The 21,896-nt window shown below is 47.5% G+C and overlaps 1 long non-coding RNA gene across 2 annotated transcripts in view; it reads right to left on the bottom strand.

Moving 5' to 3' along the window:
* LOC308462728 overlaps window positions 1-13,477 on the bottom strand; it is a 97,936-nt gene extending 84,459 nt beyond the window's left edge. Inside the window, exon 1 of one of the 2 annotated variants that reach the window (XR_013979273.1) lies at window positions 13,164-13,477. This is a non-coding gene — a long non-coding RNA (uncharacterized lncRNA). Of the gene's footprint in view, window positions 1-8,139; window positions 8,448-13,163 lie in introns of those variants that run through there. The other variant, XR_013979274.1, reaches the window with a different exon arrangement.
* Window positions 13,478-21,896: the final 8,419 nt, after the last annotated feature.

Raw genomic sequence — 21,896 nt, 5'->3', positions numbered from 1 at the left:
GGCTCGAACTCACAACTCTAAGATTAAGAATCTCGTGCTCTACCGATTGAGCTATCCACGCCTAAAAAACCTTCTAACATCACCTCCAGATCACATTCCCGGCATGGAATTCTAGATTGCTGCTAATCTCAGAAGGCGGCGGGATCTAACTGACTCCACAATCCTGCGCCTATTTACCCAGAGGTAAATCTCACTGTGTTCCCGGAGATTTAGGTTGCGACCCTTAATCCCATTTTCCTGTAACCAAAAACCCCGCTTGAATTCCACAGGACTTACTTCTGAGGATATCAACTTGTCTCTGGATAGAAATGCACAGGGTTGCGCTGTTATGGAGTGAGTGGGATTAGGATTGCAAGTCCAAACTGGCTGATATCCAGGCACTAGGCTCACCCTTATGCCACTGGGGCAAGAGAGATCAACAAGATTCTCCACACAGTGGATTCCATTCTAGCGCGCATTCCCAAAAGCAATCCAGCCTTTTCGGATTCTTTTTTGGAATGTTTGGGAGGGAAACATAGATCTCTGCTTTTAACCATTTTCAAAAGGCTGCCTTTCCTGTTTTCCTATCGCTATGCAGGCGCGCGCGCACACACATATAGCAATCTAATAATTAGATAGATTATATTGGGTAAGTGGGTCTTTCTTATCTCCGGGCTCTTGACCTGCACAAAGCACCAATGGATATGATCTAATAGCTTAGTCTACTTCAAAAATTAAATCAACATTAAATCAACATTCTCGCGTGATTTTTCCCCCATAAAGATTTCTTTTAATTAAAAAAAAAAAACTAGCTACAAGGCTAATGGCTAGTTTAATAAACGGCCTCGGAAGTAAATTCCTTTGATTTCATCAAAACTTACTTCCAAGTAATGTTAGGACTGAAGCTCTAAGGAAACACTAGAGTTCTCTGAATACCCCCGGGCAAAATCTTTACACACCGCCTTCCAGGTACAATGGAAAAGGGACCTTAAGGGGCTTTCAGACCATTCCGTAGGTCACTTAAACCGAAACACTTAGATTGAAACTAAGTCAGCGGAACAGGTATTCACCGAAAATCCTGACTTTCTCAATAAGTCGTAATTTCGGAGGAGGTCCACGAGGTCCTGTGTTCGAATTCCAGAACCTCTGAATGAACGGTGGAATTAGTTTTCAGGGACGACGCCCTCCGCCTCCATTCCCCCCACCATTTCTTGGAGGAAAATTAGGCTCCTTCACTCTCCCCCACCCTCCGTTTTCTTTTAATTTTGACTCGGAACAAACACGCTTTAAAAACACCGCTCGTCCTTTAGGAAGAGATTTGCCCAGCCCACCCCCCCGAATGGTACACGCGTTGTTGCTGTTTGAAAGGATCTGATTGGGTGGGACTGAGAACGTGTGGATCAAGCCGGAGTGAAAGCAGTGAATGGGATCTGACTTCGGATCAGAAGCAGATCTGCAACTCCCTCCCCTCCTCCCACGGCCTAATCCAGTGTATTTGCAAGACAGATTGTTTTAAAGGACTAATCTTGAATTACCGTAGATTTCCCTGGACTAGAAGACTGGTGGGAAAGCGGGGGAAAGATACTGAACATTGAGAATTTGGGGTTTTCAAACAAAATCCAAATATTACTGATCCTCTCCCCATTCCAGGGGGAATTATTGTAGATTTTCCTAAAAGAAGGAGGTGTGGTTCTCTTTAGTAAAGGGTGATCATCCGTGGCTGGCTAGTAGATCCCTCCGCTTAGTAGCCACCCCCAAAATTCCACCTTCCCGAATGCCATTTCCCAAATCCTCACACTTCTGTATAGAGTCTTAATGTTCTGCGCCGCCCCTTACATATTTCCGTGAAAATATAAAACCTTTCCGCCTGAGTCCACGTCTGTTGCCCGCAGGGCCCGGCACCATTGCATGAGCGAAATATGCGGTGCAATGGTGGGGAGGGGCGTGGGGATGATGCTCTCTCAATTTATTTTATTTTCCGTGTGGGTTGCAAGCGAAGGGAAGGGAAGGCCCATCAAGTTCCGAAGATTTCTAGCGAAAGACGTTCGGAATGACGTTTTGGGTTCCGTGGACATTCATTCTGGGGTTTGCGATTGAATCAAGGATGGGGAACTGGTGAAACACACACACACACACACACACAAAACACACACCCGGGTGTTACTGGACCCCAACTCCCATTAGCGCCAGGCGTCGTGGAAAGTGGTCAGGGATGATGGGAAATGTAGTCCAGGAAGGATCTGGAAGGTCACCGGTTCCCCTTCTCGGAATAAAATGAGGCGCGCCCCCCCCAACCTGGCCTTGTAGAAACGCGCCGCTCGTTTCTGCCTGTACTGTTGTTGTTGCTTCTCCTCCTGCGTGGAAAACAGAAGCAGGCATCTCAAGGCCAAGCGCGCGATATTTCCTCCAGCGCCTGAACAGGATGACCGTAAAACATGCAAGGAAAATCCTTGCATTCATTATTTCTCTGTGCGCAAATACGCAGAAGCCACTTGGACGAGCTGATTTCTGCCCCCCGCCCGCGCTCCATCACACAGGTAGCTTGGAAGCTAAGCAGACGATTCGATAACCTAAATCCAGAACCGATAGGTTCTGCCACAGTCAGAGTGTCTTAGCCTTTAAGGTACTACAAGACTCTGTTTTTGCGGCAAGCGACAGACATGGCTACCCGTCTGCAAGCATGCTAAATCTAAAACGTTGTCGTTACCATTAAATATGTGTGTGTGTGTGTGTGTGTCACACACACACAGAGAGAGAGAATGGTGTCTATATCGAGCCTATTGCGGAGTATTGACTTGTCTCCTCTAGTCAATATTCTATGCATCTGCCCGTGCAGTTGAACAGAATGTTTCAAATCGATGCTAAATGCCACAGGATCTCTCCGCTATGGGGAATGGCTGTTCTACGTGTGCGTTGAATCCGGATAAAACAGATTTGTTAGCTGAGTGGGTGGGTGGTGGAAATAAAGAAAGAAAGAAGATATGTGTGGATGGATAGATAGAATATTGATAGGACAGAGAGAGGGGGTGAACGACGGGTAAAAAGAGGGGAGGGAGAGATGAAGGGAAGGAAATAAGGAATTTAAATATAATCTAAACAAATCAAATAATCCCTGGATCAAACCACTATTTCCAGAGGGGGGCTTCAAATCCACGGAACACGAAGAAGGAAAGGAACCAAGGAAGGCAAGAGGCGACCAGATCCGCTTTTGCCTGGTGCTACGCTACTAGCCAGCCTGGTCAAGCAGTAATTCCTGCCCCATTTCTGTCCATAATTTCCTTCCAAACCCCCACCATCATTTAGCAGTAGGCTAGCTCTGGCCAGGCCCGGGAAAGTCTTGCCAGCAGCCTTAGGCCTAACGTGCTGGTGCTGTCTCGCGTTACGGCTCCTCCGAGAGGCTTTTGGAAACTGGGAGCACGCCAGCCTTCCCGCAGCCCCAATGAGAGGTCTCCTCCCTCGGGTCTCCGGATGGGAAAATGCGGTTGGGTACTAACTCTGCCGCGGAACACAATTCCCTACTTCTCCACCGGCTGCCCAAGAATGAAGCGTTGCTTAAATCCGAGGGCGAAGGCACTGGCCAAGGTGCTGGAAGCTAGCTTCCCTGAACGTGCCTTCGTTGCCGGCATATTTGCATCATCTGTTCATCGTCTCTCACCCACTCGCCTCTTGCAAAATAAAATAAAATCTCTTTAATAACCCCTCCGCTCCCTCCTTTCTAATACAATGGGAAATTTTCTGGTAAGGGACAGTAAACAAATAGCAAAATCGTGCATCAGGTTACATAATAAGAAATTCTTCCCCAACCTTAAAAAAAGAAATACTAATCTAGGTATAATCCGCCTCTGGCTAGAGCTATTTGTAACGGATGGGAAATGAACAGTCCCCTATTAAATAAATATTTTTCCCCTCCTCGGAAATTATAAAAGATGAAGAAAACTTCCAGAGGGGTGTCAACGCTCTAAGTCTGTTTTTGCAGAGGGTCTGGTGCCATCTGAAACTGCACCCCTAAACCCACTTATCTGGGAGTAAGCCCCACTGAACCTGGGGGATGTACTTCTGATTAGAAATGTATAGGATTCCATTCTAACAAATCGATTCAGACTCGTTAGCTCTTCCACCAGATCATCAAAGCTAGATGCAATTCGACTCTAATTGAGATAACAAGTCACAGTTATTGGTTGTTTTATAAGGATTGTATTTAAGGTGGTTGCCAACCTTCCCGAAGAAGGCTGCAGACTTTCTTTCTTTTCCCTGGCCTCCAAGACTTTGGTAGACTGCAGGGTGTCAATCTAACAAGGCCCAACTCGGATCCATCAAGCCTCAGTACAAAGACAGAGTGTCCTGGCTGCAGCCATGTCTCCGCCATCCCCTACCTAGGAGTAGTAGGTGGGAGAAGATTTCAAGGGGGCCACTAAATCCAAAAGGCATCTTTCAAAATCCCTCCTACACCTCAGACGCGTAGCTGAGCCCAATTCTGGGAGGTGAAGAATGTGTCTTCATCCAGCCCAAGAGGAGACCAATGGGTGGAAGGCGGAGAGGAGATACAGGGATGAAAATGAGGGCGAAGAGAAGGGGAGAGAGGAAAGAATCTACAACCCCACTTTCTGGGAATGTGCCCCACCGCAGCCAACGTGGCTGCTCTGAAGTGAACGGGTCCGTGTTGGAAGACTGGACGGGTCAGATCTTCCCAATACTGGGGTGCCATTCAGGAGAAATGCTCCCCATTCCTATAGCTGTGAAATGGGCCTAGGGGGCATAAGCTTTCGCTCCCTTCTAACAGCGTGAGCTTTGTGCTCCTGCAAAGGAATGCTTTAAATGTGGGGATTTAAGGGTGGCGGGGAGAGGGAGGCGTGGGGAGGGGAGGGAGGAAATCGCGTGGAAGTCCCAACAGGGAGCCATGTAACACGGCTGTCTGTCTGTCGGTGCGCTGGTGCAGAAAAAGGCAGGCCGAGCTCGCAGTCGCCGGGGCCGCAGGCTCGCAGGGGGAGCAGGCTCGGCAGCTACCACGCTCACATGGCGGCCGCCAGATTTCCCCAGTGATATTTCTCCATTCCACCCCTCTCCCTCCCTCCCTCCAGCATGCTTACACAACCCCGCTAGGCTGACTGTGTTCCACACCGTGTCGTTATTTCAACGCCCAAAAGTACAACACAGAGAGAGACGCACACCAGAGTAGTTTTTTTTTTTTAGAAATGCAAAATCATAACACACACAGAGAGAGAAATCGTGCCTGGTTTTACTGAGATGAGCATTTTTAAAAAGGCTCCCAACCAGCCAGCTAGAAAGAATCGTAGCCCCAACCTTGCCGCACTCGCTTTCCAAGACATTCAAAATTAAAGAAGCCCTCCTGCTCTCCTCTTCTCCAAAAAGGAAAGAACGAGAGAGAGAGAGAAAGAAAAAAAGAAAGAAAGAAAGAAAGAAAGAAAGAAGAAAACTACACACATCATCTCTCGAGGCCTTCCCCCCTTTTTTTTTACGCCTGAGCATGTCTGACGTCAGGTCTTCTTTAATTAGGGGAAAGTTATTTTTAGCCAACCTCGAATAACCACACACACGCTTCTTTGCTCGGTGGACTCAGTCCGGTGAATCTCCTGGTTTGCGCTGGGTCCCCTCACCTCTCTCTTTGCCAACTCCGCACGGCAGATCCCGAAGGGTTCGGAGGGGGGTATTTTTGGAGAAATAAGAAGCAGGCTGGTTGGGGGAAAAGTAAGGGCGGTGAACTGGGAAGCCTCGCTTTGCCGAGTAATTAAGAGTCCCATCATGAGCGGTGTAAACGCGGCCGCTCCAGAAACGGAGTAGAAAGCTGAGGGAGAGAGGAGGGCCAGGGTGTGTTTGTTTTTCTCTTTATACTGCCTTCCAAACAAGCATCGGGGGGTGAGGGGACCGTGATCTAGACAGGAATGCACGTCCTTTGAACGTCTGGCCTGTTTTGAGGGGCGCAGCTTAAAAATATCATGTGCTATATCCCTAGGCACACGCTCAAGGCTGAGGCCTAATCGGTGGAAATTGTTCTAATTCACTATTATTATTTTAATTGACTCTGAAAAATAAGAGGAAGAAAAGGAAGGTAAGGAAGGAGAAACGACACCTAATAAAATGAAAGTTAAGCAAAGGCAATAAATCCAGACGCACTTGTATTCGCTGCTACCTAGATATCAATGCAGCGGCTGTAACTTGCGATAGAAAATATATCCAAGTTCCGCCACCCCCACCCTCCACGTTAGTTAGGGTTTCTGCCTCTAATAACAGAAAATTAAAGGATTCATTCTTAGTGGCTGTCCTCATTTCGGTAATGTATGGTAAGCAATACTTCTAAATGGAATGCTCTCTAACTCTGTGTTTTCAAGGCCAGACATCATGTAAAAAGTGCAATTGTTGTTGTGGTTATCATTATCATTCTCTCAAAAATATCCACTGTAAGCCTGGGATATTTCACACGTGTCTTGAAATCTGTTACTCTTATATACATACTCGTATATAAATATTTTGCACCATGGGCATCAAACACTACAGAACCCATTTTGTTTGTTAAGAGAATTTGCAATATTAACCATCCCATGCAAATCGCACACGCTCACCACAAACCCACGGGCCCTTCGAAAAGAACAAAGCCTTTTGAAATAACTGGTGGGTGAAGAATCTTTCTAATGCCCTCCGCGTGAATAATAGTCTCAGAAGTGGCTTTTACAATAGCGAGCATTTGGGAGAAGTGGATCGATATCTTTCTAAGGTTTGGTAAGGACCCGCTCAGAGCACCTCAGTAACTATGTGAATGACCAAGAAACCAACAACTCGTCCCCTCATTTCTACCGCGCATCTTGGAAACAAATCCATAAACGTGGAATATAAGCCTGTCCCCAACAGTGGGCCGACTGAGGCAGCTGCCTCGGGTGGTAGATTCGGGACAAAAGACACAAAAAAATGATGCATTATTAATATAATTATTATTTAATAATTATTTAATATAATTATTATTTACCAGCACCATCATCGCTAGTGTTAGTGCAGTTATTACTTTCTGCTGTTAGTGTTGTTATTAAATGCTAGCGATGAACTTCAAGGCCTCCTCGCAACACTCTTAGTTCTAGCAGCCCAAGAACCGAAGACAGACAGACGCACAGTAGACTCTCGGAATGCCTTGACTTGGCAAAGGGTGGTAGCTAACTTAGCTTTACTCAGAGTAGACCCATTGGAAGCAATGGACCTCAGTTAGTTCATCCTCACTCACTTTAATGGCTCTACACACCCAGCAGGACTAGAATTGGCTGCAACCCATATGCTATCAGGGGTACCTTTAATCTGGGACTGCGGGAAGACGCCACCGCCACCACGCTCCTCATTTGCAGCGTAACGCAGCTACCCGATCCACCCGCGTGCAAGTACAATCCAAGCAAGCTTTACTCGGGAGCCAATAATCACGCACGGCGCGCAGCGTGTAAGGGGATCGCAGCCTCGAACTATTCCACCCACCCCTGCTTCCTTTGGCTCCCCTCGACTTTACGTGCGCAACATCCCAAAAGCCCAGCTACTTCCCAAAGCCATGGATGCCTACCTATTTAAAGCTTTTTCCAGCGGTTGGAAGCAAACACACACTCGCACGCAGACCCGGCTTTGTCAAGATCCAAAGCTTGCAACCAAGGAAGGCCTGGGAGGACTTCTCCCGACACCCTCTTCCTTCTTCCCGAGCGGCTTCTTCTCTCTTCCCCGCGTTCCCACGCTCTTACTTCCCTTCCCCAAACCCGCAATTCACACGTGCTCGTCTTCCTTTCCTTCTTTGCCTCGTTTGCTTATTCAAAGCAGCAAAGGAAGATCAACTTTCTCTTATAGAAGGGGGGGAGAGATATTTCTTCCCTCCCCCGGCACCCTCGACCGTTCCCAAATCCCCCCCTTCTGCCCCCCACCCCCTCAAAAACACCAGCACCTCCCTGAACGCCCCCCCCCACCTCACGCCAGACGCTGATTCAAAGGCGAGCAGCGCCATCACTCCATAGCCGTCTCCACCGCCTCTAACCCAACCGAATCCCCATCTCTCTTTTCTACGATGGTGGGCCCAAAAACCCACAGCCTTTAACGCCTTCCCCCGTGGTTGTGGGGGAGCGAGAGAAAAGAAAGGCAGGCAGGCAGGATTCTCTGCGAAGAGCAAGCAAGATCAGCACTTACACGCGGCAGCTCCAAGCACGGGTGATGGAGAAGGCAGGCAGGCAGACAGAAGAAATCCGTGGCCAAGAAAATAACAATAATAATAATAATAAAAAGGAGAAGAAGAAGGGGCGAAAGGCGATTGGAGCTGCTGCGTAGCTTATTTCCCAGCCGAGGATGATCCACGGCTTCCGTCTCGCTGTGTGGGCCTCCTTGGCCGGCCCCCCTTTCCCCCTTCTGGCTCTGAGGGAGCGGAGAGAGGGGTGGGGAGGAGGGGGATTTAAGAGAAGGAGGGCGCCTCTAGCTGGGCTTCCTTCCGCGCGCCCAGCCAGCTCCTCTTAGCTCCAAAAGCTCTGGTCGTTTTCCAAGAAAGCCTGGTCTGCTGGCAGGCTGGGTGACGTCAGAGCAGCAGCGTCTTACTCGAGCCAATCAGGGGCGGCTGGAGGAGGAGGAGGAGGAGGAAGAGGAGGAGGGGGAGAAGCGAGGAGGAGGGGGAGGGGAGGGGGCGTTTGGCCAGGCTTCTCCACCGAGCAGAAATCTCAGCCTACCCTCCCTCTCTCAGCCTGTAATTAAGACTCCGGTGGAGCTCCAATTAAAAAGGGAAAGTGGCTTGTGGCTGGGCGGGGAGGGGGAGAGGGAGTTCATTCTGATAGGCTTGCATAAGGACGACCTTTTGAAAACAGCTCAGGCAGGCTTAGAAGAAGAAAACCAACACTATACCCGCCCACCTGCCCCACCAGCCCCCCACCAGTCCTCAAACCCTCCTGGATAGGGGAATGACCAACGGGGTGGAATTCTGGGCAGGTAAAAGAGGCTTTTGGGGGGGGGGGATGTTTGGTTTTGCCGCATTCTTTGCAGGGCGTTGAGAGAAGGTATTGTGGGACTGGGGGTAATGGGGTTTTCTGAGCAGACCCCCAAGTCTTTCCGCATCTTGGGATGGGGGATTGAGTAGAAGAAAAAGTATTGGAGCGGGAAGGATCTTGATCATAGTGGAGGAGAGCCCTTTTGACATAACTGATATTTTTGTGACAGTGGTTAGGTGACCGTCTCTCCCTTCCCCTCCTTGTTGCCTTTATAGCCACCCATACATCCTGTCTGTCTGTCTGTCTGTCTGTTAATTCTCCTGATGATAGATGGGGTGCGCGCCATAGGTCGGTAACCAGATGGGCAGATATGGCAAAGCAGAGGAACAGCTCGCGAGCACGTTGGATTTGCACCTGGATTCTAGGAAAACCTCTTTCCCCACCCCACATTTCCAAACACAGAGAGGCTCCCTCCCCAACTTCACCCCCCCCCCCACGGTGGGATCTGAAAGCCAGGGAGGAAGGGGTCGCCCTAGAGACCCTCTTCTCTACTGGCCCCCCGCTTTCTGCGCTTGCCTCTCTCTCCATACCACTCTTTGCCCACCGTGGTTACCTTGCCTCGGGCGCTGTCCAAATGCTGAAACCCAGCCCCGCTTTTTCCCAGCCTGCCTTCTCCTTCCATCGCGTGGATCCACCTTCCCCCTCTACCTGTCTCTCCATCCCATTCCAAGCGAATTAAGGGCCTTGAAGAGGCCAGGGAAAGACCAGCTCTCTATCCGAGATCGGGCAACTTTGCCCTCCTCTGCAGCGAGGTAGAAGGGTGGGAGGCTGCGGTAGTAAAGCGAGGGGGAGTAACGGGGAGGTGAAGTCTCCCCCTCCCCTCCCTCGCCCCCTCCCCTTCCCCCGCCCTCTCCCTCTGTCGTCTGCTTCCCAGGACCGCCGAAGCCGCGGGGGAGGTCTTGCCGCCTGAACTTGCCAGCGGGGTCTACCCCATCCATCAAAATCCAGACAGACAGACAGGCCAAGTTCATGAGCAATCAGTTTAACCCCTTGCAGGCCATTCCTGTGTTGCGCTGGAACAGACGACACCCCACCCCCCAATAAAACCGACGGTGCGAGGCGGTGCTGTGTTTAGGTGAATGTGGGCGTGTGGGCGTCTGAATTGGAATTCGAGCATTTGGAGCCTTAAATCAGTTCCTTCCCGTTTTGTTTCTCTTCTCTCTCTCGTCTTGATTCCACGTCTCCCCCCGCCCCGTGCTTTCATTAGCCTCGAGCAACTCTAGTCGCTGTCTTATTTATTTATATATTTGGATCCCCTCTCTTTTTTATAGTAATTGCAGCTGCACTCCTATAGCCACTTATCTGGTCATAAGGCCCACGTCATAGGACTTACTTCTGAGTAGACCTGTCTAAGCTAGCCCTGTACACCTGTTATTATTATTTTATCTCCAAACGTCTTGTTTCTCTTTCCTGCTCAGCCTTCTGTTATGTAATGAATTTATTTTCCATATGCACACAAAAAATAATCTGCATTTTTCAGTATGCTTCGCTTAAAAAATTATTATTATTATTTAACCAACCGTTGCTTCTGCAACTCTTTTCTCTGGGCCATTAATGTTTCCCAACCTGGACTGTAGACTCAATCTGTATATATATATATATATATATATATACACATGCATATACATATATACATATATATTATATATATGTGTGTATGTATGTATGTATGTATGTATGTATAGATAGATAGATACGATCACACAACACGGGATAATAAAGAGGCGCTATGGTATAAAACGTTGAAACCACAAGAACAGGTATTCAAACCTTCGCTAGCAGTAACCAAACTTCGGAAGAGGCAGCTATACAATAGATGGGATAGCTACAAAAATCTTGCTGATCGCTTCGGATTTCTGAACGGGAAAATACAAATTCCCATTTAGAAGATGCTCCGAGTATCACTGCGCTCTCTTAGAAAACACCAGGCCCTGCCACGATTTCTGTCTCATTTTGCTTTATGACAAAGGGTCGTATTTTATTTTTTTAAAAAATAATAAATAAATATTTTTTTAAAAAAAAATAAAATAAAAGCAACAACAGCAAATGACATCCTTCCTTTCCCCCGGAAGTATCTGAGATAGCATTGTGTGGGTTAGATTTAAACTCTCTCCGCGAAAGGACGAGCACTGAAAAATCATTGCGTAACTGCGGATGAAACGTCAGCCAGCAATTAAGAGAAAATAATAGTAATAATCCCCTTCCCGACCTACTGCCGTCTCTCCGTGGCTGAGTTTATTTGCCCTAACAATTAATTCGCCAGAGACGAACTTTTCACGTTAACAGCGCTTCTTTATTTGGAAACCTTCGCGTTTCCTATTGAATTAGCTTTGCTCCGTTGGCGCTGAAATGAAGACGCCGAACCAACTTTTTGCCCGGAGTATTTTCTCACCAGCGCAAAGAAAAGTCCCTCTCTAGCTTCCCCCTCCCTCTTCCCCCCGTACATTTCTTTTCTTTCATTTTTCTTTCTCTCTCTCCCTCTCTCTCATTCATTATTTCTTTTTCTCCTCCTTCTCCTTCTTCTTTTTTAATTCAAGCACCCGGGGGGTGGACGTGCCTGGCAGTTCAACTACTTCCAACCCCTTTTGTCCCGCCCGCCCCGGGGGCTCCATTGTCGCCCTATTGAGTGAAGTTTCTGCCAAGGCAACTTTCCAATGGTGACCATGGTGCGGCGGGTGTGTGCTGTGTGTCTGGGTGTGTTTAAAGGCACACACCACCGGGGACCTCGAGCGAGAGGAGTCGGCGTGTGTGTGTGTCTGTGTGGTTCGACCTTTTCTTGTAAAACTGCTCTGTGCTTTCCGAGAGGGAATAGATGAGCGTTGCAGGAAACAATTCGCTTTGGGATTGCGTGTGTGTAATCTGTTTAGATATTGATATAGACGCACAAGCACACATAACAGATAAGAAAGTCATAAAGTCAGGGCTGGGTGTGCAATCTTCCTATTTTTACTGCAAGGGGTGTACTCTGCTAAACTCACAAAAGGAAGGATAATATCCAACTAATATATCATAGTTTCTATACACATCCACACAGGGTCCAGGGCAGAGCTGGTCCAGCCCACTACGTTATCCAGTGCGCCAGGAATCTACTACCACCAGACTAACATCTCTGAGGACTATGGGGAGAAAATTCACAAGTTATCTGCTTCTCACGGTCAACCAAACCCTCTCAGTCCCCAACCTCTTTCCCTCGCCCCATACGAGTGAATGAACGTTTCCTCCTTGTCCTCCCTTGTGTGAAAAGGAGAATATCGGACTGCGATCCGGATTAACGGTGTGCAAATATTACTCCCAGTCTTAAAAAAACAAACAAACAACAAATTGCTGTACCTCGGCTTTCCCCTTGCTCCATACGAAGCACGGAGAGTTCATATGGAGCTGAGGGAAAGGGCTCCCATATATACCTTACATCCCAATTTTAAAAGCGGGTCTATACTCTTTTTTTTCAGTCAATCAATCAAAATCCTAAAGGAGGAAAATACTATACTGTCCCTTCTCCTTCCTGCATACAAGGTGCTGTAAAGTCTCTCCCCACCCCCAAACACACAGATAATAAGTTTTTGCCTAAGAGAGCTTCAGCTGGCCTTAATCTATGGAGACGGAGAGGGGCAGTTCCCCCTTCCTAAAAAAAACCTAGAAGTGGCCGACAAAAATGTGCCAATGAGTTGCCCAGAGCCAGGATCCAGAAGGGTGTGTAGCGAGAAAACTCTTCTTGACAATCCAGACAGAGTCAGTCAACAACCTTAGAATGGCTTGTGTTTCACACTCACACACCCGCGCATGCACAAACACACAAGCGTGTGTGTGTGTGTGTGTGTGTGTGTGTATTCCACACCCCCTCCTCTAAATCCTAAGACTCCCTAAACGTAAGGAAGGAAGACACGTGTCCGGGGCCACTGCGGCAGCCCAAGTCAATTTCAGACAGTAAAAGGTCAGAAATTCCACTACAGGACTTGTGATTTGTTGTGGTGGGGAAAGGCCCCCCCCCCAACCCCGCCATCATCATTTATATTCCAGGTTGAAAATTTAGCCTTCTTCTGTACCCCCTAGACAAACACCCCCAGATCTCCGCAGCTCCTTAGCCAAGAACCCTTCTAAAAAGAGAGAAATGAAGAGTCATTTTCTGCCCTCTCTACTGTGTCTTAAGCAAACGCCACGCAATAGGAACCACGGTGACCTTACCTTGCTGGAGAGGACTTGGCGACCCCGTCCGCTTTGCTGGGTCTCAGCTCTCGATCTCTCTTCCTGGGGGGGGGTATCCCCTGAGCGCTCCCCCTCCCACAAATGGAGGGTCCTTTTTAGAGCTCCCTCCCTGCGCTCCTCCGTCTCTGTGTCTCTCTGTACAACTGAAGCTCCGTCGCTCGTCTCCCGAGCAGAACAACGAAGGCTGATTTTCCCCCACCGCCCCTCTTCCCTCCTCACCTCAGAGGGAGGCGGGAGGACGAGGAGGACTGCGGGGAAATGTCATTTTAGGATGTGGGAAGCCTGTAAGCAGGGGCCATGTGGGGCCAGAGCACCCCACGTAGGTCTATACGTCACCTATAAAAAGCCCCCGGCGCCTCCTTTCCTCCGAGGCTCCTGGCTGTCGACGCTCGCCTAATAAATATATGAATATCTATAATAACAAGCCTCGTCGCTCTTTTTCCTTTTCTTATAAGAATAAATGGGGGAGAGAAATAACTTACAGACTTGTGCTGAGGAAGGAAGAGAGGCAGAGGTTGGGTGAGTGATGGGGAACATCGCTGAAATATTTGGGGTGGGCGGAAAGGGGCGATAGTTGGCGTCCAAGGATGGAGGGTCCGCAGACTTGGGGGAAAGTTTGGAAGGAGAAAAGGGAGAGGAATCCCAAGTCCTCCAAAAGGCAGGAAGAAGAGGAGGCGTGGGTCGCAAAAGGCGAAGAGGGGAACTAGGTGAGGGAAACTCTCAAGGATGGGGGTTTCTCTCTTTGCCCCACCGAGAGAGAGAGAGAAGAGAGAGGCGGGGGTCTCCGTCCATCGAGGGGTGTATTCCAGCCCTGCTAGTAGCCTAGCCTGAAGAACCACCGCGAGAAAGCTCCCCCGTTCTCATTCCAGCCCTGCCAAGCGAGTTTTGGCAATGCGAGCGAGGCGGCGTCCACACGCTCCGCTGGACTGGATTGCGGAGCCAGATGCGGAGCGAGGCTTCTTCTGTGGCCGCCGCCGCCTTCCGGAGCTCGCGGTCGCCTGTCCCGGTTGGGGCGCTGCTAACGCGAAGAAATCCATAGCCCCCTGCCTGCCCCCTAACCTCCGCTCCCCCTTTCCAGTGGTCCAGAGTTTCCCCACGGGCTCAGGCTCCCTCCGCGCTGCGCGCTATCTGGGTATTTCTGCCCACGGGCAGAGCACACTATCCTCACGACTGGGGTGACGGAACCGGGGGAAGGGATGCGTGCACACCATAAACGGATGGGGAGCCCAGTTCGGAGGAAGGGAGAGACGACGGGCAGTTTTCTGATCTGAGGTCTGCGTCCCCCCTCAGCCCCGTTTCCCTTACGCACCCAGTTCCATTATTCGCGCTCGCGTGTGTTTGTGTGAAAACAGTGTCCATAAAGAACGGCAGATGAGATAGACGGCTGGAGAAAAAGACAGGTCGGTCTAAGTTACACACACACACACACACACACACACACACAACCTGCCTTATAAACACGCCAATAGTTTGGATGGGAGGAGGCACACCTATTGGTGTGTATGTATTACAGGGACTGTCGATTTACATTCGTATAATTGTTTTTATTTTTTTTATAACACGCCTGTGTGTTTGTGTGTGTGTGCATCTATCTGTTGGCGTGTACGTGTGACTAAGTGGCTGACAGTGACGATACATCATTGGTTTTATTTTTCTCACGCCTGTGTAAATGTGTGCGAGAAAGCACGTGCTCGTGTGTAGCAACAGTCGCCGCATTTTGGACAGTGACTATCGCACGCACACACGTGCGGGTGTAAGAGGCCAGTTTATAATATCCCGTTGCTGTTGCAATCAAAATACTTCAGTTTCTACACTGGAACAACTTTTCAACACGAAGCTGTCAAAGTCCAGCCTTTCGCCTCTGCCACTTCCCCACCTAACACACACACACCCTCCTTGCAAACCAGGGAAAGTTGTCTAATATAGATTTCCAGTACTTGACGAAGCAATGTTCATGTGAACTCCCTGAGACGCGAATGGAGCCGAACGTAGTCTCCGCGTTAGGAATGGACAAAATTGCAATGCGCATGCACACGCAATAGAGCAACTGAATATCCACATTGTGGATGTGTGATCGCTTTTCTTATCGCTTTTATTAATATAACCCCCCCTCAAAAAAAACCACCCTTCTCCCGTTCTGTTTTGCAAGTATCATGCTCTCTCTCTATATATATATATTTAAAGAAACATCAGAACAACGCCGTTTGAAATTTTGGGTTGTATTTTGAGTGTTCTCAAATAGCTTGGCTTTATGTACTATACTCTCAAGAAGAAGCAGAACAGAACCGAAACGTTGGGACTCGATCCAACCCAAAGTTCAAAACTGTCTCTGGTGCTTGTGATCGTCGAAACGGATCTCTCTCTCTCTCTCTCTGAAATCAATGAGACTTCATAGACCTCAATTTTGTCCGGAATGCTTTTCCATCGCGCCCTGCCCTGGCCCATTTCTTCATCTTCCTTTATTCCATAAACCTTTCCTGCCCGGCTTCTCCTGCCAAAGGGCTTCTAGAAGAGTTGGGTGGAACGGACGTGGGCTGCAACCGAGAGAATTAAACCAAGCTCGGAGCTATGAAATCAAGAGCTCGAGAAGTTGGGTGCCAAATATAATATACCACCAGCAACATCCTAGCATGGTCTGGGAGGTCTCTTTGCCTCCTTCCCCCGACCTAGAAAGGTAATATTCGGTCTCCCTCCCCTGACAGATCGGATCCTTTGGCTTATCCAGATCCACATATCCTGTAATGGAATGTCTAGGGACACTTCTGGGTCATCAAGCGACCTTCCTCACCCCCCCTTTTTTAAAAATGATCCCCTGAGTGAAAAAGGGCAGGGAAATAAAAGCAAGGAGAATGGGCGAAGCTCTTGACCCCTGACCTCCGGATTCTGTTCTCTTCCCTCTGAAGCCGCCCGGGAACAAAAAGGGACCGGTTTGTTTCAATGAGAAAGGGCAGGAGAGGTTAAACAAATTCCCTTTTCTGTCAATTGTCTGGCCTGTTTATTGCAATCACGTTAAGGTAATATGCTTGTTTACTTCTCTCCAGGGCTGGGTGTCGTCTTCGTCTCCCCCCCCCCCATGCCCGCCTTGTTTGTTCTGGGGGGGGGAAAGAAAGAAAGAAAAAAGAAATCTCCCTTTTCCTGGAAGATTATTTTCCTAGTGGTGACTACTTCGGGGTTAAATGTTCGACCTCGATTAATATTTCCCAATTAATTAATTAATTAATTACTTCTAATAGCATTTCACTTAAGAAATGGATTTCTGGAGCGAACCTTATGAGATTTATGGAGATAGAAACCGAATTTGTTTTTCTTACACGCACGCACACATCCCTAGAGATGGTCATTTCTAAATTCTAACCCCGCACAGTCTGGCTTGTGTGTGTGTGGTTTTTTTTTGGGGGGGAGGGGGTTGTTTTTTTAAAAGGTAAATATTGAGGAGCGGGGACGAAGAGAAACTGCACGATTACACCCCCCGCAGATTTGGAACATTGTCAGTATCTAAACGGTTTCCCGCAAGAAGTGGAAATTCCATTGTGACGCCGGAAGATTTTCAGTTTTTAAAAGCGCACTTTTCTTTCTTTTATACATTATTTCCAGGCAAAATGATGCTGAAGAAAAAAAGTAACCGGAGGTGGCATGAGAATCCGGTTGCTTCGCTCCAGGCACCACCGATTTTGCAAGCAAAAAATAATTTAAACAGAATAAATTCGTGAATTTGTAATTTTTGTTGTTGTTGTTTTAAAAAAGACAACATTTATGCTCCCCGCCTCTACAGTTTTCTGGAACATTCATCCACTAAGACGAAATCGATAACCCAGGAAAGAGGTGAGCCTTCCGGTGTATTTTAACCGAAGCAAAATTCTGCTTGTAGATTGTATGAAAAGACGGGCGTTCAATAAATGCATATTTTGTTTGTATGTTTACACTTTGGCTTAAAATGCTCTTCCTCCTATATTTTAGAGAGTATATCAGTTTGCAATATCGTGGGACGAGGTGCCTACGCAATAAACATGGCAGCACGACTCTCCAAGTTCTCCTCTGACGTTTATAATATTTATATATAAATAAATAAATCATACGCCAATGCATGCACCCACAGTGAAACACTCAGACACGTGAAAACAGAAACCCACGGCATATTCACAGAGTTCGCCAATTTAATTAAAGCTATGCACTTACATTTATATCCCCTAAAATATTATTCCATCGAGAATCTGATGGGAGTAGGACAAAACCTGCTAAATATATAAGGAGGCTGGCAATGCACAGATGTGCGACATTTAATTTTAGGACCCTTCCTGCCAACATCGGTTTTAAAAGGTGAATGACGATTTTTTGTTTTAGGAGTATTATATATTTCGAAGTATCCGAAGCTATTTTGATTGGCAGCTGCTCTGCCAGGTCTGCGGTGAGCAAGGGCGGCCCTTAGCGGCCCTTTTGAGAATTGCACGGCTTTGCGTTGCCCAGCTTTGTACTGTAGATGTTACTCCAAAAAAATATATATATTCTATCTTTTTGCTCCTAATTCTCCCCGCCACTCTGTCCCAAAACACCCACCATATTTTACGGGTTAAAGTTGAAGCTTTTGCATTTCAATTCCATCCTAATGCTATTATAAAACGTGGGTTTGCCTTCCCCACCACCCGACGACCAGTCTAAGAGGTTTGTTGGTTTTTTAACACTTGCTGGCTCGCTTAAGAAAATCTGGAAACGGAAATTTTCCCACGAATTTCTTATTTGCTACTCATTGTCACTGAAGGCTCCAACGGGTTCCACACGCACTTTCCTGAATAAATCACACTAGATTACAGTGTTTCCGGTGGAATGCTTCATATATATGTTTGCATTTTCCTTAAAGCACAATGCTTTTGAACTGCGAGAATTTGATGCCAAAGGATTCACTCCCCCCACAAAACTATCCTTAATCACACACACTAAAAGGGCATTCCAATGCTCATATGGATTCCTTTCGTTTCCCTTTACCTCCTCAAAAAAAGAGGATTTTTCTAGGAGGGGGGGCCCGAAGAGAACAAATAAAAATAAAATTAAAAAATCGACAGAATCGCTTCCATTCTGTTTTCGTGACGATCTTTTCATGTTGACCTTTTGGAGATCTTTTCTCCCCCCCCCCCAAAAAAGGAAGCGTTCCGGAATGAATGGAACTTCTCAAAATCCCTTTATATAGCGGGAGAGGCACTGACGCAGGCGTCAAAGCTGCAGTATGGACTTCAAGCCATACTAACCTACCCCGAGTTCAAACTGCACCACGCCAGTTAATCCCATTTACACGTGAGAAGCGAAGGGTCCGTTTTGTTCCGCGGAGGGCCGGGTTGCTTGTTTGAAAATCCTGGTTCACAAATAAATTCGCTTCCCCACCTCCCACCCCGACACTACTTTCCTGCAGCAGTATATGTGCCCGAAATTTGGGATCACTGGGAGACCAGCCATGCTGGTCCCAATCCTATGCCTGTTTGCAAAGAAATAACCCCGTCTCCATGCGCGCTGCAAAGTGCAGGGATCACAGTCGTTTTTTCCCGGAAATACTAAACGTTATAAGGGAACATCATCGTCTCCCACCCGTCTCCACCTCGTCATTATGAATATGCTTTGCAAACAAACCTGGTACCTCATTGTATTTCTTTTAACTGGCAAAGGCCGTAGCTGAGTGGCGGAGAGAAGGCTTTGCTTACAGAAGGTCCCAGGACCCACGTTCAGTCCCCGATGGGGTAGGAGACCCCTTGCCTGAAACCCTGGAGAGCCGCTGCCAACCAGTGTGGACAACACTGAACCAGATGGCAGCTTCTTAGAGTTCTCTGTGTCTCAGCTGAACAGAGAAAGCTGTTTTCCACCTGCGATTGTTCAGGATTTTCTGCCTGCCTGGTGTGCCAATATTTGGGATTTCTGGTGAGGGTTGGTTGAACAGAATTCATTCTTCCCTAAATATATACACAGCTAAGCCCCCTCTTCCTAAGGCAGGTTTGGGCAGAAGGTCGATCTGCTGCTTCTCCTGGTAGATCTCTGAGTGGTTCGCAGTAGATCGGCAAGGATTTCTGACTCACAGTGACTTAACAAGGGCAGCAACAAAACGACCCTATCCGCTAAATAACGCTGCTGCGATACTTGGGGTAACCAAGAATGAGTTTTGGTATGAGTTCAGTTCAGTTCTGGTCTTCAGAACAAATTCCTGGTCTTTTGCACCAGGCGTCAATTGGCGCATCAAAGGGTTTCAGTTTGTGTTTCAAAGTAGATCCCACAAGCCTGAAATCTGCTTTCCTTCGTAAGGAAGCCGAGCTCTTTCTCGCTGGGGGAAAGCATTCTGAGTCTGCTTCTTTCCTTTTCCCTTGCTTCAGAGCAAACCCCTTCAGAAATGCCCGTGTCATTACTCTAGAAAGGAGTCATTCGAAGATATTGTTATCATTCACTTACAAAAACGCCTAGGAGAAGCCCAGAGCCTTGCCAAAAGGGGTCTTTTCAGAAATCGTGCCAGCTTCCTTTCCTTGCGCGACCTCTGCCTTGTTTCCTACACAAGCGAGCATTTTTGCATGAGAGAGAGCATGGAAGAATCCTAATTCAACAAACTGATCTGTTAAGGAAATCCTACAACCCAAGGGAAGGAAGGAAGGAAGGAAGGAAGGAAGGAAGGAAGGAAGGAAGGAAGGAAGGAAATGAGTTCATATGGGAACAATTGTGATCAATAAAGCTATAGAACCAGTGGCATAAGAGTAGAAATCCAAGGATGGGGGTGGGTGGGAATGAAGTGATTTCATCTCTCATTGAATTAGAAGTGTATATAGTACACACACAACATATGTATATATTATTATTTCTCTCTCTAAGGAAAAGATATAAAGCTATAAAGATATAATGCCATTGTGTATTTGGAGAGCCATAACATCCTGGCACCCATTTTCAGCTGGCCTCATGTAGTTGCAATGCCAAGTATCTTTTGTTCTTAGCAGAGGATATAATTCAGCCAAAGTTAAGCATATTTAAGTCTCAGTGGAAGTAGCTGATTGGTGTTCTGTCACTTGAAATCAAAGCATTTTTAAAGAAAATGTTTTAACTATGGCTGGATTGTGTCCAAGTAGTTTGATTGGGTTTTTGTGTGTGTGTTTGCATGTTCTTTCTTTAATGCACTAGACTAGAGAGTGAGATCAGTGATGGCCATTTGAGCAGGGTATGAAAGCTTCCTGTAATTATTCTCTTTTAATTTTAGGGCTGGCACAAAATTTCCCTCTCCTGCTCTGTGTGGTCAGAACAGGACCAAGCCACTTTCTCTCTTAAATCTTTGATCATCAGTTGCGCTTTCTGCGGCTGTTGAGAGTTGCAGTCCAGAACATCTGAAGGGCACCACGTTGGCCAAGGTTGGCCGTAGGAAACAAAACGCCTGCCAAGTTTGTGCCTTTGCTCTAGTCATGGTTGCAATTTGTTTTATACTGTCTTTAATGCTGCCTTTTAGATTTCTGTAACCTCTCCTAGGGCCTTCTGGTGAAGGGCAGATAATAACCAAGAACAGTTTCAAGACACAACTGAAGGCTGAAAAACAAGATGCAATTATGAGTCTAAACGTATATATTTATTGACTTGCTCTCTTGCGTGAAGTTAAACATATTGAAGCACTACAAGATCCTGCAAAGTGCAAAAACAGGGCTTCCAACTTGAACAAAATATTGGGGGTGGGCAGGTAAGCCTGCATAACTGATCACATGATGCAGTGTACAGACACCATTTCAATGGCAATGCCCATCAACATTTGGGGGGGCAGCCTCCTCAGATATTTTATTGGGGGGCAGAAGCCCCCTCAGCTTCTAGGAGTTGGCTCCTATGGTCAAAAGTGACCCACTAGAGGTAGTAATCTGTGGATCTGGTGTCCCATAATACTTGTTCTGCATTCACAATAAATTGATCTTTTAGTATAGCAGCATTTACACTTTGGAGCTCCCTGCCTATTGACATCAGGCAGGAATCTTCACTGTACTTTTTAAGGCACTTGCTATTTTATCTATCCAGACATGGAGAACGTTGGTGTGCGTCTTAACCCGCGTCTTTAGCTTATCATTGACTTTAATTGATTTTATAAATGTTTGCAGTACCTGTTTTTCATCTTCTTTTAACTGATCATTTTATTGTTTTATTCCTCTTTGTAAAGCATTTTGCGGTTTTCTTACAATCAAGTGGTATGTACGGTAAATGTTGCGGAATAAATAAATAGTAAGATCTGCTGTACCACTATTTTCACTGTGTGTGTAAGGGAGGAGGCAATCCAGCTCCACTGTTGCTTGCTAAGTGTGTCGTGGCACCCTGGGGTTCCTTGAATGATGGTTGGGGTGCCGTGGGCAACACTGGCCTCCGTCCCTCTTTCCTCCCCTCGCTCCTCCGCCCTCTTGCGTCTCTGCCTCCCAAAGGCTTGCATAGCTGTTTGTTGCAGCAGCCCTGGCTACAAGATATCCAGGTGAATGGTGCCTCTGGGGCTGGTGGGGGAGTGTTGCTGGTTGCCAGCAAGCAAGTGGGTGAGGGAGTCCAGCCAGCCAGCCAGTCTGCCAGCCCTTGCTTTTGGGAATAGACAGAAGAGAAGTAGGAGGCCAGGCAGGCAGGCAGGCAGGCAGACAAGCAAGCACTGTGCTAGCCTTTCCTGCGCATGCTGTGTGCAAGGCCTGCCTGGGAGCTCAATGCCCAGTGTTGAAGGGGAGCCTTTCCTCCTGGCAGGCCTGGCAG

This window comes from Podarcis pityusensis, assembly GCF_964106645.2.
Source record: "Podarcis pityusensis genome assembly, chromosome: 14".
NCBI classification, from domain to species: Eukaryota; Metazoa; Chordata; class Lepidosauria; order Squamata; family Lacertidae; genus Podarcis; species Podarcis pityusensis.
Note: the sequence above shows the minus strand (reverse complement) of the source record. Positions and strands in the feature narration are given on the sequence as shown.